Genomic DNA, 13,728 nt, shown 5'->3' with positions numbered 1-13,728 from the left:
AAGCATTTGAATTTAACAAAATACATAGAAATTCAAACTCCTTAAGAAATTTTAACTATTCAGGGCATGTGGGTGGCTCAGTCAGTTAAGAGTCTGCCTTCGGCTCAGGTCATGATCTCGGGGTCCTGGGATGAAGCCCCGTGTCAGGCTCCCTGCTTAGCAGGAAGTCGGCTTCTACCTCTCCCTCTGCTGCTCCCCCCAATTGTGCTCTTTCTCCCTCTCTCAAAATATTATAAATCATCTTGAAAATAAATAAAATCTTTAAAAAAAAGAAAAGAAGGAAACAAATTTTAGCCATGGTTTTAAAAGGTAAATGCCGGGGCGCCTGGGTGACTCCGTGGCTTAAAGCCTCTACCTTCGGCTCAGGTCATGATCTCGGGTCCTGGGATCAAGCCCCACGTCGGGCTCTCTGATCAGCAGAGAGCCTGCTTCCCTTCCTCTCTCTCTGCCTGCCTCTCTGCCTGCTTGTGATCTCTGTGTCATATAAATAAATAAAAATCTTTAAAAAAATAAAAGTTTCTTAAAAATAAATAAATAAATAAGCTAAATACCAGGGGCGCCTGGGTGGCTCATTTGGTTAAGCGGCTGCCTTCAACTCTGGTCATGATCCAGGGATCTGGAATCAAGCCCCACATTGGGCCTCCTTCTCCCTTTCCCTCTGCTCCTCCCCCTGCTTATGTTCTCTCTCTCTGTCAAATAAGTAAAATCTTAAAAAAAAAAAAAAAAAAGCTAAATGCTAGACTATATCCACAGAGATATCCTTGGCTTTGTGTATAGAATTTTGCTATTCAAAATGTAGTTCAATAATATTGGTATCACCTGGGAATCAGAAATGCAGATACTGAGGCGCACCCTAAAACTATCAGATCATAATTAGCATGTTAGCAAGACCCTCCCCCCAGAGGCAATTTATATGCACATTCAAGTTTGAGAAGCACCAACAGAGAATACTTTAAGGGTGCACTGTATGTAGCAGTACCAAACAGATAAAGTATCAAACAGGCATATAAAGAGATGAAGTACCTGCTCATTTTCTGTAGATCATATTTATTAGGTACTGATCAGACAGACCTCCAGCATTTTTTAATCAATTTGGTATTTACTAACAACCACATGACCTAAATGTGGGATCCATTTCACTTCCTGAAATAACACACCTTAGCTCGAGGGCTTTCAAACACATAAAATATAAAACAGCTTAGTTGTTCTGAAAATATAATAATGGTTAATTTCATGCAACTTCCAACACTGAGTTCAGAGCACTTCTCCACAAGCCCCATTAATTCCTACAGGTTCCTGGGAGTATCATTAAACCCCCCAGCATCCCTAAGAAGCAGGTGCTTGGCAAACATCCAACCTCCAAATGAGATGCAGAAGGATGTAGTCCTGAAAATGCAGTACTTTCCTGCCTCATCCTGCCAGTGTAGCTTCTCCGGCCCAAACTCTCTCCCCCACTGAGGCCTCATACAGCTGCACACTCAAGTACTTCCCAAAAGGGAGAAAGGTCAGAGGTATCATTATCCCATAAGCACTTGGGATTCCAGCTGTGGAGAAATTAATCCTGTTAGGGGTTCAGGCAGAGAAGCCCTGAGTAATATCTGGAAAAGGCAGAGAGAAATACAAAAGAAAGAACCTACTGAGAGGCTTTTAAAGGACAAGAAGTCCCAGATATTTGGAGACTTTCAGGTGGGGATTGGGAGCAAGGTTTGGCAGGCATGTGAGAAAATGATGGGGAGAGATAAGTATCCATCCCCCACCTGTACCTCACAGACAAGAACAAAAAAGAGTGACAAAGAGATTCCTCCAAATGACCTCTTTTCTTGATAAAAGGAAGGAAGAAAGCCAATATAGGGAGGAAGCTTATGAGTTAGAAGCAAGACTGGAAGAATTCCTTCAGAATTTTTTCCCAATATGGGGGGAAAGCAAAGGAGAAAACAGTACACATCTAATCAGAATCTTATAGGAAGCAAACCACCTGGAAGATTAAGAGTCCTGCAAATAACCAAAAAAATGCAAGGGGATTCCTTTCCAGTTTAAATTCAGTGCTAGAGGGTCAGGCAGTCCTGGACTTGAGGCCACCTCCAGCTCAAGGAATAAGTAGAAAAGGGAAAATCTCTACAGACACCAGTAAGCAGAGCAGTGTCCAAAGGGAGTTAGAAACCAGAAAAATGGATAGGGCAAGCTAAGATATAACAGTTTCTGTTAGTACAAAGCAGAAAGATAAAAGATAAAGTAGACATATGAAAGACAACAAGCAGGCACCCTTTTGGAGGGGGAATCTTTTCCTTGGGGGAGGGGAATTCAGGAGGTGTGACTATAGGAAGTGTGCTCAGAAGAAAGGCCGCAGAAGCAGAGAAAGTGCTGTGCTGAAGAAAGATATGCGTTCACCAGAGGAAGGAAGAGGAAATGGGTGCCCTGACCAAGCAGGGAGAGCACCTAAAAGGGAAATGGGGTTCCAAAGAGGAAAGGAAACTGCAGAATGAAAATGTCTTGGATAGAAAAGCTAAAAAGGATAGGAGGCATGCTCGAGAACCAAGGATCATGGCACCAGAATGAGAGGAGAAGGCTTAGAAAAAAATGTGTGTCCTCCCGATTTAAGAAGTATCAGGAAGGTGGCTGCACCCTAAGAACTGTGCATCCAAAGGCATGGATTTGGTATATTTTGGGGACACCGGAAATAAATACACTTTCAGATATGAAAATGAGTCTCCCCAGGAAATAAAATAGTTCAATTTGAGGAACTCATGAAAATGGGTGCACCCCCAAGAATACCGTGACTAAAAAAACGCAGTGAATTCCTTTATTTGTGTAACCGCAAATATCCATCTTTAAACCTCAGGATTTGGACCGCATTTTCAGTAGACTCTGGAAATGAGGCGCACCCCTAGATTTCAAGAGCTGGGGAAACGAAGTAGCCCATAAATTTAAGAAATTTTGTAAACCATGTTGCAAGATCTGGGGCCTGGAGAACAGGATTCTTTCTGGGATTTGTGGGAATAGAAGCACCCACAAAACTTTGGTTACTGGACCCCAGATTTGAGAGTCAATAATGAGGCCAACCCCAAAATTTGAAAGGAGTGCGTGTTCAGACTGGCGGCTAGGAAAAGGGAGTGTCCTCCCAGTTTTGGGGGTGCCTGAGAAATGGGGTACATCCTCAGTTTGAGGGGCTTTGGAAATTAAGATAAAACCCCAGGGCTGGAGTTTAAGAAAGGGATGCACTACATTCTCTAAACTATGGAGAGAAAGGGGACACTCCCATAGTCAGGGGCTTGAGAAAGGGGTGTGCGCCCCAGAATAGGCTAAAAGAGTCAATAAAAGAAAACGCGTTCCCAAAGCACAAGGCAACAGCAGCCGCTGGTGGTGGAGCTCCCGGGGACCACACAGCTCAGCCTCTAGCCCTAGCGCTTACCCCCCACCCCCAACACGGCCCGCTCCGCGCCCCGAACCCGCACCCCGCGGCCCAGCCCCCTCGGAAGGCGATGATTGGCCGCGGCCGCCGTCATTCCCTCGGGCAGCCCTGAGGATTGGGCGCCGCTCGCACGCCCGCCACGCTCTCAGCAGCGGTCCCCGGGCCTCCCTCCGGGCTGGGCGAGCGGGGCCGGGCGGGGAGCGAGGCCGGGCAGGGGACCGAAGCAGCGGTGGCGGCCGTCACCGCTCCCGCCAGCACAGCGCGCGCACGGCGCGGACCCGGCCCAACCCGACTCCGGCCAGCCGGCTTCTCCACGCCGCGCCTCGCCGCGAGCTCACCTCACAGCCCCGCTCCGGCTGCGCCGCTCCAGGACCAACCGACAGAAGGACTCTGCGTGCTGCGCACCACGTGACCCGCGGGACGCGCCCAGCGTATCCCCCGCCCCCCACACACACGCACCATCGCCACCACCGAGTGACGCAGCGCCCCAGCTGCCCCGCCCTCGGCCCCGCCCCGCCTGATCCCCGTGGAGAAGGCTCCCGCGGGCCACGCCCACTGCCCTGACGCGCGGGAACCAGGCCGGCGCCCTGATCCAGAGCACGAAGTCCGCACTCACCCATAACCACTGAGGTAACACGAAGCCTGGGACTGGGCATTAACCATCACCTGTTAGTTTTGACTCCTAAGTACATCTCGAAGCCTCCCACTTTTCTCCATCCCACTGCCAACACTCCAGTCTAGGCCACCTCTCTCTTAGATGATGGTGATGCCCCCCATCCCTAAATTACCCCTTTCCCCTTCTGATCCATTCTTCACACACCGACAATGGAACCTTTTCAAAACTCAAGTATAATCACAACCAAACCCTGCTCAAAACCCATTGCCCATTGTTCTTCGGGTTGAACATCTCCACTGTAGCCTATCAACCAGGCTCTTCAAAGTCTGAACCTAACCTGATTTTCTCACATTCTCACATATCCTGCTTTCCCACGTTCTCGAACTCTTTCAAGTGCTCAAACTAGGTTCCTTGGCGCCTCAGGGTCTTTGCACTAATACCTCCTCCACTTTGCCTCATTAACTCCCAGGAAAGGATGCCAACTGCTAAGTGTGGAGAGGAGCTCTATTTTGCCTCTGGGGACCAAGGTGGGAGTTGGAGCCACACCAGAAGGGTTTGAAATGTTTTCCCAATGAGACTTGGGAAGTCCCAAGGAGAAAGGCTGAAAGTGGGTTATTTATGAGGGCCATAAAGACTTTATTTACATTGAAAAGACAAAGCAGCCAGATTGCACTTCTTAAAATGTAAATCCAATCATGTCACTGCCCTGCTTAAAACAGCCTAACTGTTCACCTGCATCTTTCAGCCTTGTTCATCCTCTGGCCATGCTGACTTTCTGTCCGTTTCTATGGTTCTTTCTAAATTCTTTCCAGCTGCTGGATCATCGAATACGCTGTTGCTTTTTCCAAAGCTGACTCTTCATCATACAGGTCTGTTTGTGAGACTCTCTTTAGCTACATTATCTAAAAGTGCTTCACTCAATCAGATGCCTGCCCCATGACAATTTCTCTCTACCTAATTACTGTTCATTTTCAACAGAGCACTAACACAGTTTTAATTATTTCATTTGTTTATTCTCTTAATTGTATTTGTCTATTTCCTAAATTAGAATTAGGAACTATCTTCAATCAACTGAATTGTCAAACTTGACAAATAATAGATGTTCAATGTATATCTGTCGAAGGAATGAAAGGAAAGAAAATGATATTGAGGGGCGCCTGGGTGGCTCAGTGGGTTAAGCCTCTGCCTTCAGCTCAGGTCATGGTCTCCGAGTTCTGGGGATCGAGCCCCACATCGGGCTCTCTGCTCGGCAGGGAGCCCGCTTCCCCTTCTCTCTCTGCCTGACTCTCAGCCTACTTATGATCTCTCTCTGTGTGTCAAATGAAGAAATAAAATCTTAAAAAAAAAAAAGAAAAGAAAATGATATTGAAAAAAATTAGTAGATTCTTTTTTTTAAATTTTTTTAGCAGATTTTTTTTTAATCTTTTTATTTATTTGAGAGAGAGTGAGAGAGCACAAGCCAGAGGGAGAGTGAGAAGCAGGCTCCCCGCTGATTAGGGAGCCCAACTCAGGACTCAATCCCAGGACCCTGGGATCATCGCCTGAACTGAAGGCAGATGCTTAACCAACTGAACCACCCAGGCACCCCTAGTAGATTCTTCTCTATGGCCACATCCATAGGAGAAGTGTTCTTCAAATGAGGCTGAAGAGGCCATTAACTCAGGGCAGAGGAAGAGGTTCTGGGAAATTAGGAACAAAGGCTTCATTCAGCTGTGTTCACTTCAGCAGCACATATACAGAAATTATAACAATACAGAGATTAGCATGGTCCCTGTCCAAGGAAAACATGCAAATTAGTGAAATATTCCACATGTGTAACAACAAAAAAAAACCTTCAGGAATTTGAGGACCAGAACCGCCTGCATAAACTCAGCGAAGTGCTCCAATGCAATAACAAAAGACCTTCCCACGATCCTCTTGGGTTATGTTTCTTAACATGAAATTGTTCAAATGTTAGTAGCTGGGGTGCCTGGACAACTCAGTTGGTTAAGCGTCTGCCTTGGTTCAAGTCATGATCTCAGGGTCCTGGGATCCCCACATCAGGCTCTCTGCTCAGTGGGAAAGCTGCTTCTCCTTCCCCCTCTCCTCTATGCTCTCTCTCAAATAAATAAATGGAATCTTCAAAAAAAAAAATGTTGGGGCACCTGGATGGCTCAGTGGGTTGAACCTCTGCCTTCAGCTCAGGTCATGATCTCAGGGTCCTGGGATAGAGCGGGCTCTCTGCCCATCAGGGAGCCTGCTTCCCCCCTCTCTCTGCCTGCTTCTCTGCCTACTTGTGATCTCTCTGTCAAATAAATAAATAAAATCTTTTTTAAAAAAAAATGTTAATGGCTATTGTAGCATATAGAGGACTTGTTCTCCCACAACATAATAATGCCAAGAATCCCACACTCAATATAGCCCCACATAAATACAACATGTTTCTTCACTTATTCAGTCTGCATGTATTGAAACCCAGGCTTGAGCTGGGCACCAAAGATACAGGCAGAATGAGATGTGGGCCCTACTCCCAAGGATCTCACAGCCTGGTAAAGAAATCGTTGCAATTTGTAAATTTAAGTTCTTTTTGTCTGTTTCAAGTACAGGCATGGACACTGTTGCCAATACAAAGAGAAGTATATTACAAGTATATTAGGGGCCTAGAGCATGGACCTGAGGGCAAGCTTGCAAAAAAACACAGACAGAAAAGCAGCTTCTCCAAGAAGCAACTGCTGCTGCCAATAGCACCACACACCACAGCTGGAGTTCAATCCTAACATCCTTTTGTCTTTGAGTCACTCACTTAAGAGGCAAAAATCTTGGCCCGGAGCCACTGTTGATTGGTCAGCCTCAGGTCACATGGATCAATCCCGGCTTCCAGGGAAAGAAGAGAGGAACAATTTGCCCCTAAGGATATTCCCCTGAATTGAGAAAGAGGGGAGAGCTGATGCTGGCCAGGCAAAAATAACTTGATACAGATAGGGAAAAAGTATCTTGGGAATTAAGCTCTTTCTGATTCCTGCAGAAATCTGACTTGCCAGCTTCTTCTAAACTGGCCCTTCACTGGCTGCAAGTCACAGAACTCCAGTTTGCAAAATTCTGATCTAAAACCCCAGTCTTACCCCTGCCTCCTTAGCAGCGTCCATCTTTGGACCATAAGATCCTCCCCAGCATCTCACTAGTAGTTGGTCTCACCTTCCCAATTATGTCTTAGGTAGAGCCTTTCTTTGTACGAGATAGGTATTCAACTAATAGTTGCAATTAATGAATGAGTGAAATAATAAATGTAAAGCAGCCTCAATTCCAGAGCAGAATATCTCCTGATTATCCAACCAATTCAGAACTCTGGTCCCAGCCTATAAACTGACAGTTCCACAGGGAAACCCTGCATGCATACAAGGTTTATAGTAGAAAGCAGTACCTGCAATGGAAAGTCCTTTCACTCCCTACACATCACTTTTCTCTTTAAATTGTCACATTTTAAGTTAAATAGCATATGAGAAAATTTATTATAAACTGCAAAGTTCTGTATAAATGATTTTCCAATTGCTTTATTACTAGATTTGTCATCATCTAGAGTATTTAAAATGTCCCTGGCTAGGGGCGCCTGGGTGGCTCAGTGGGTTAAAGCCCCTGCCTTCCGCTCAGGTCATGATCCCAGGGTCCTGGGATCAAGCCCCGCATCGGGCTCTCTGCTCGGCAGGGAGCCTGCTTCCCTTCCTCTCTCTCTGCCTGCCTCTCTGCCTGCTCGTGATCTCTGTCTGTCAAATAAATAAATAAAATCTTAAAAAAAAAAAAAAATGTCCCTGGCTAAAGAGCAGAACTCAAGGCCTAACATGAGATAGGATATTCAATTAGAAAACTGATCTTCCTCAGCTTCTAGCCTGCGAACCTTTACTCTGTCCTTATGCAACCCCAGGGTATTTACAATGAGTCTGTCTAGGCAAAAGGGGAAAACTAAAATAGAAAAGCAAGCCCTTCAGCTGTGACTCACACTCACAGACCCTATATACTCGGAGTATCACCCATTTGAGGCTGTCAATCTTCAAAGAAGGAACTGGGGTATGATATCTGCAGCACTCTGCTGAGTGTGAGAACTCAGGAAGCCGGAAACCACAGTCACAACAGCATCTGAGAGGTCCAAGAACCTTCACAAGGCGCCGGGGGCCAAAGGGAAGCAAGTCGAGTCTTGGGCTTGGCCTGCTGTCTTCCAGTCTGGACTTGATGGAAGTTTCTTGAGCTCCCCAAGCCTTAGTGCTCTCCAAGTGAGGGGGAGGAGAATTAAGTAGGAATTCTAATGTATTTCCAGCATTTTGCAAGATTATAAGAAGAGGGAGAGAAAAGGAAAAGGAGAGGAGAACATTTTTTATTCTTGTCCTAGATACTAAAAAGAATAATAAAGTGCACCTGGGTGGCTCAGTTTGTTAAGCATCTAACTCTTAATTTCAGCAAAGGTCTTGATCTCAGGGCTGTGGGTTCAAGCCCTGTGCTGGGCTCCATACTGGGCACGGAGCCTACTTAAAAAAAAAAGAAAAAAGGAAAAAGAAAAAAAAGAAAGAAAGAGACATGAAAATATCTTTAAAAAGAGTAATAAAATCCACCTGGACCACTTCAAGGAACCAAGTCCTTTTTTACTTTGTCCTTTGAGAGGCCCAGTCCCTAGCACCATTCTCTATAATTTAAACACACTTAATACATATTTCTTGTAGGCTGAAATGCATGCCAATCCAGAGATAAAGAGAAAGGGGGAAGGAGTTTAGCCCTAGAGACTAAAGGAATGGAGGTTAAAGAAGTTAATTAAATGAACAAACAGTCTCTAAACCTGCTGGTATTCCACACCTCAAATGTCTTTTTTTTTTTTTTTTTTTTAGATTTTATTTACTTATTTGACAGACAGAGATCACAAGTAGGAAGAGAAGCAGGCAGAGAGAGAGAGGAGGAAGCAGGCTCCCTGTGAGCAGAGAGCCTGATGCGGGGCTCGACCCCAGGATCCTGGGATCTTGACCTGAGCCGAAGGTAGAGGCTTAACCCACTGAGCCACCCCGGCGCCCCACCTCAAATGTCTTATAATTTAATTTTATATAGTTAATGCTGGGGCGCCGGGGTGGTTCAGTGGGTTAAAGCCTCTGCCTTCGGCTCAGGTCATAATCCCAGGGTCCTGGGATTGAGCCCTGCATCAGGCTCTCTGCTCAGCAGGGAGCCTGCTTTCTCATCTCTCTCTGCCTGCCTCTCTGCCTACTTGTGATCTCTGTCTGTCAAATAAATAAACAGAATCTTAAAATATATATATATAGTTAATGCTATGCCATACGGTTCAAATCCCAGAAACTATATAAAAGGCATACAATGCAAAGTCTCCCTCAAATTCTTGTCCCTCATTGGTCCTATTTCCACTGGTTAACTACTACTCTTCCTTTCTTAAGAATCTTCTCGGGGTGCCTGGGTGGCTCAGTGGGTTAAAGCCTCTTCTGCTCAGGTCATGATCTCAGGGTCCTGGGATCGAGCCCTGCATCGGGCTCTCTGCTCAGCGGGGAGCCTGCCTCCCCCTCTCTCTCTGTCTGCCTCTCTGCCTGCCTCTCTGCCTACTTGTGATCTCTGTCAAATAAATAAATTTTTTAAAAAAAGAAAGAAAAAAAGGAAAAAAAGAATCTTCTCAGTATTTCTCCATTTGTATATAAGCAAATTCAAATATAAGTTCAAAAAAATATATATAAGCTCAAATATATTCTGACTCTTTTAGACAAAAGGAAACACTTAAATTTTTGTAAGTTTTTTTTTTTTTTTTTTAAGTAACTTCTACACCCAATGCGGCAGAGCTCGAACTCACAAACCTGAGACCAAGTATCAGATGCTCTGAGTGAGCCAGCCAGGTGCCCCCAAAAGGAAGCATTTATATAGTTGTCCTCCACCTTACTTTTTTCACCAAACAACATATTTGGACACCCTAGAATACATTTTGTACAATGGCAGAAAAATAACTTCCTCATTATCTTGTTTTATATTATTGTTCCACAGTGTTTCTTGTGTGGATATACTATAATTTGCTTAATCAGTTCCTTATCGAAGGACATTTAGGTTGTTTCCAATCTTTTGCAAGTTAGAAACAATGTTCCATTTACAAATAGTAAAGCACATGTGTGCAGACAGAACTATAGTCTAAATTCTCAGAAATGGGGTCATCTGGGTGACTCAGTTGTTAAGCATCCACCTTCAGCTCAGGTCATGATCCCAGGGTCCTGGGATCAAGCCCCGGATCAGGCTCCCTGCTCTTCGGGAAGCCTGCTTCTCCCTCTCCCACTCCCCCTGCTTATGTTCCTCTCTCTCTGTCTGTCAAATAAATAATTAAAATCTTTAAAAAAAATCGGGGCCCCTGGGTGGTTCAATGGATTAAAGCCTCTGCCTTCAGCTCAGGTCATGATCACAGGGTCCTGGGATCGAGCCCTGCATCTGGCTCTCTGCTCAGCAGGAGAATAAATAAAATATAATAAAATAAAAATAAAAAATAAATAAAAATAAAATAAAATCTTCAAAAAAATAAATGCAGACTCTCAAAAAATAATAATAATAAATTCTCAGAAATGGAAGCTCTGAGCCACAGGAGTACATGCAATGTTAGAGACTGCAATTTGCCTTCAATGGATTCCCCAGGGATATAACTCTACAGGTGCAAAATATGTCACAAGTAATCTGTTACTTGTAATAATTAAAATCCAGCAATTTATTTATAGTTTAAGAAATAGAAGCAGTTTCAAGATTATTCCCATTATGTTATTCTTTTGTTTTTTAAAGATTTTATTTATTTATTTGACAGAGAGAGAGAGATCACAGGTAGGCAGAGAGGCAGGCAGAGAGAGAGGAAGCAGTCTCCCTGCTGAGCAGAGAGCCCGATGCGGGGCTCAATCCCAGGATCCTGAGATCATGACCTGAGTCGAAGGCAGAGGCTTTAACCCACTGAGCCACCCAGATGCCCCCCCCATTATGTTATTCTTATTTACTTTCATTCCTGATAAGGAAAGAAATGAGTAATGTTGCAGTTTCTAGCAAGAAATGTGTATAACCCACTGTACAACTGTGTATATCACACATGTCAATGTCACCCTGTGTGTCTTTAAAAGAGATATTGGAAATTATATTGATGATCTTAATGTAGAGGAAATCTCCTTAAGCATGAAAGGGCAAATTATTAAGGAAAATATTACAAATTCAACAACATTAAAAAATTCTTTTCTATCAGGGTGGGGCTAAAAAATTCTATCCATAAATGTACATATATATAAACAGTTGTTTTGCAGTATGTGAGGAAATGAGAGTGGGAGTGGAGGCTAAGGAAGTGTAACTCAAACAAAGAGGAGCCATTCACTTTGTTTCCAATGTTCATAAACAATTTTGCAATAAGGAAAAAGAAGGGGGGAAAAAAGAAAACTTAAGATAGAACATGGTTTTGGGGCGCCTGGGTGGCTCAGTGGGTTGGGCTGCTGCCTTCGGCTCAGGTCATGATCTCAGGGTCCTGGGATCGAGTTCCACATCGGGCTCTCTGCTCAGCAGGGAGCCTGCTTCCCTCTCTCTCTCTCTCTCTCTCTCTCTCTCTGCCTGCCTCTCCGTCTACTTGTGATCTCTCTCTGTCAAATAAATAAATAAAATCTTTAAAAAAAAAAAAAAAGATAGAACATGGTTTTGGCCAAAATAAAGCCCAGTCTGGGGAGGATTAAAAAGGTGATGATGATTTGGGAAAAGATTTTATTTTAAAAAAGAGAAAAAAACAATGTTGCAATAAATAATTCTCTTATTGATGATCATTCACAACATTTCCAATTGTTATAAACAGTGCTTCAATAAACAGCCTCGTATGTTCAAAACAGGAAAAAAATAGAGAAAAAATGGGGTTGTAAAGATTTAATGGAAATTGCATCAAGAAACAAATGTTTGAATATATCTGTAATTATGAGCATTTGATGTTAAAAAAAAAAAAGTGGTGATGGTGGTGAAGAATATTAGTAATTCACATTCTGTTGCTCAAAGCCCACTGGATTCCCTCCTGCCTGCTTATTGACTAAGACCCCAAAGCTCTCTCCCCCTTCTTTGTTGCCCCACACTTGTACATTTGAAATCTCACCTTCTTGACTTCACCCTACCCAGCACAACCCATAGTTTCCTTAGGCCTAAAACCATATCTGATATCCAATCTGGATTCCAAATTCCAGGCTCTAAATAGCAACTAAAGAAAGTCATTGGATTGTAATTATGGAGAAACAGGTAGTCACAGGTACTCTCACACCATATTCAACTTTCTCTGCTCTCCTTGTCTTTATCATTGTTTTGTTTTGTTATTTTTCTTTCCTTGCTACTTCATAAACCTTTTCAGTTCTTTACACTTTTCCTTTTTCTTTTTAAATTTATTTATTTAAGTAATCTCTACACCCAGTGTGGGGCTTGAATTTACAAACCTGAGATCAAGAATCACATGCTCCTCCCGCTGAGCCAGCCAGGCGTCCTTGGGTCTTTAAGTTTTTTATTTAGCCTAAATGCTAAATCATCATCCTGCCTCATCCTCTTATTTTCAGGGGACCCTTTTTACTGCAGGAAGTAAAATAGAGGCAAAAACCTCTGCATACTTGGCTAAAGTAGAAATGAAAGGTGCCATATAAACCCAAATGACAAAACCTGACAACTACAAGAGAACTGGGTCTTGCCCACATTTAACTCTCCCTGCCCCAGAGAGCTTCTACCTCCCACCACTTGCCTTTGGTGGTGACTTTTCAAAGGCCAGATGACAAAAGAAAAGTTATATTTATATTCCCTATAAATTCTCTAAATTTTCCATTCACCCCTACACCATCCCCTTCCCGTTCCACATTGAATCTTTATCCCTTCTGGAAAAAATACTAATAATGATAATTTAGTGAAAATTTACTGTTTGCCAGGCATTGTGCTAAGTACTTTACATGAATTATTTCATTTTCAACAGTAACCCTTGGAGAGAGGTCCTATTTATTATCATCATTTTGCAGCTGAAGGAATGGAAGCCCAGAAAAGTGAAGTTGCTTGTCTAAGGTCACATTGCTAAGAATAATATAAGTGCAGGGGTGCCAGTCTGGCTCAGTCAGAAGAACATGTGACTCTTAATCTTCGGGTCATGAGTTCGAGCCCCATGTTAGAGATTACTTAAATAATAGAGATTTCTTAAATAAAGGGTATAGAGATTGCTTAAATAAAACTTTTTTTTTTTTTTTAAAGATTTTATTTATTTATTTGTGAGAGAGAGAGATCACAAGTAGGCAGAGAGGCAGGCAGAGGCAGAGGGAGAAGCAGGCTCCCCGCCGAGCAAGGAGCCTGATATGGGACTCGATCCCAGGACGCTGGGATCATGACCTGAGCCGAAGGCAGCCGCTTAACCAACTGAGCCACCCAGGCGTCCCTTAAATAAAACTTTTTAAAAATCTGTTTCACATCCTTAGAATTTAGAATTCGTAAGGCAGGGAGTGGGGATGGTATGCCTGGGTGACTCAGTTGTTAAGCATCTGTCTTTGGCTCAGGTCATGATCCCAGAGTCCTGGCGTCGAGGCCCACATCAGGCTCCCTGCTCCACTGGAGGCCTGCTACTCCCTCTCCCACTCCCCCCTGTTTGGGTTCCCTCTCTGTCTCTCTCTCTGTCAAATAAATTAAAATCTTTTAAAAAAAATTCATAAGGGTAGGGACGTTGTTTTGTTTACTGCTATATCCCCAG

The 13,728-nt window shown here is 43.7% G+C and overlaps 1 protein-coding gene and 1 non-coding gene across 2 annotated transcripts in view; one reads left to right on the top strand and one right to left on the bottom strand.

Moving 5' to 3' along the window:
• PHF20 (PHD finger protein 20) overlaps window positions 1-3,850 on the bottom strand; it is a 145,928-nt gene extending 142,078 nt beyond the window's left edge. The window contains exon 1 of the mRNA XM_045981224.1: window positions 3,748-3,850. The gene's annotated coding sequence lies outside the window, so the exon portion shown is untranslated. The remainder of the gene's footprint in view (window positions 1-3,747) is intronic.
• A 1,887-nt stretch (window positions 3,851-5,737) lies between these two features.
• Window positions 5,738-5,841, top strand: LOC123927330. Its single transcript, XR_006815416.1, has one exon. It is a non-coding gene; the product is annotated as a U6 spliceosomal RNA (small nuclear RNA).
• Window positions 5,842-13,728: the final 7,887 nt, after the last annotated feature.

Source organism: Meles meles, chromosome 16 (genome assembly GCF_922984935.1).
Source record: "Meles meles chromosome 16, mMelMel3.1 paternal haplotype, whole genome shotgun sequence".
Taxonomy (NCBI): Eukaryota; Metazoa; Chordata; class Mammalia; order Carnivora; family Mustelidae; genus Meles; species Meles meles.
The sequence above is the reverse complement of the archived record's forward strand: the minus strand, read 5'-3'. Positions and strand labels throughout refer to the sequence as shown.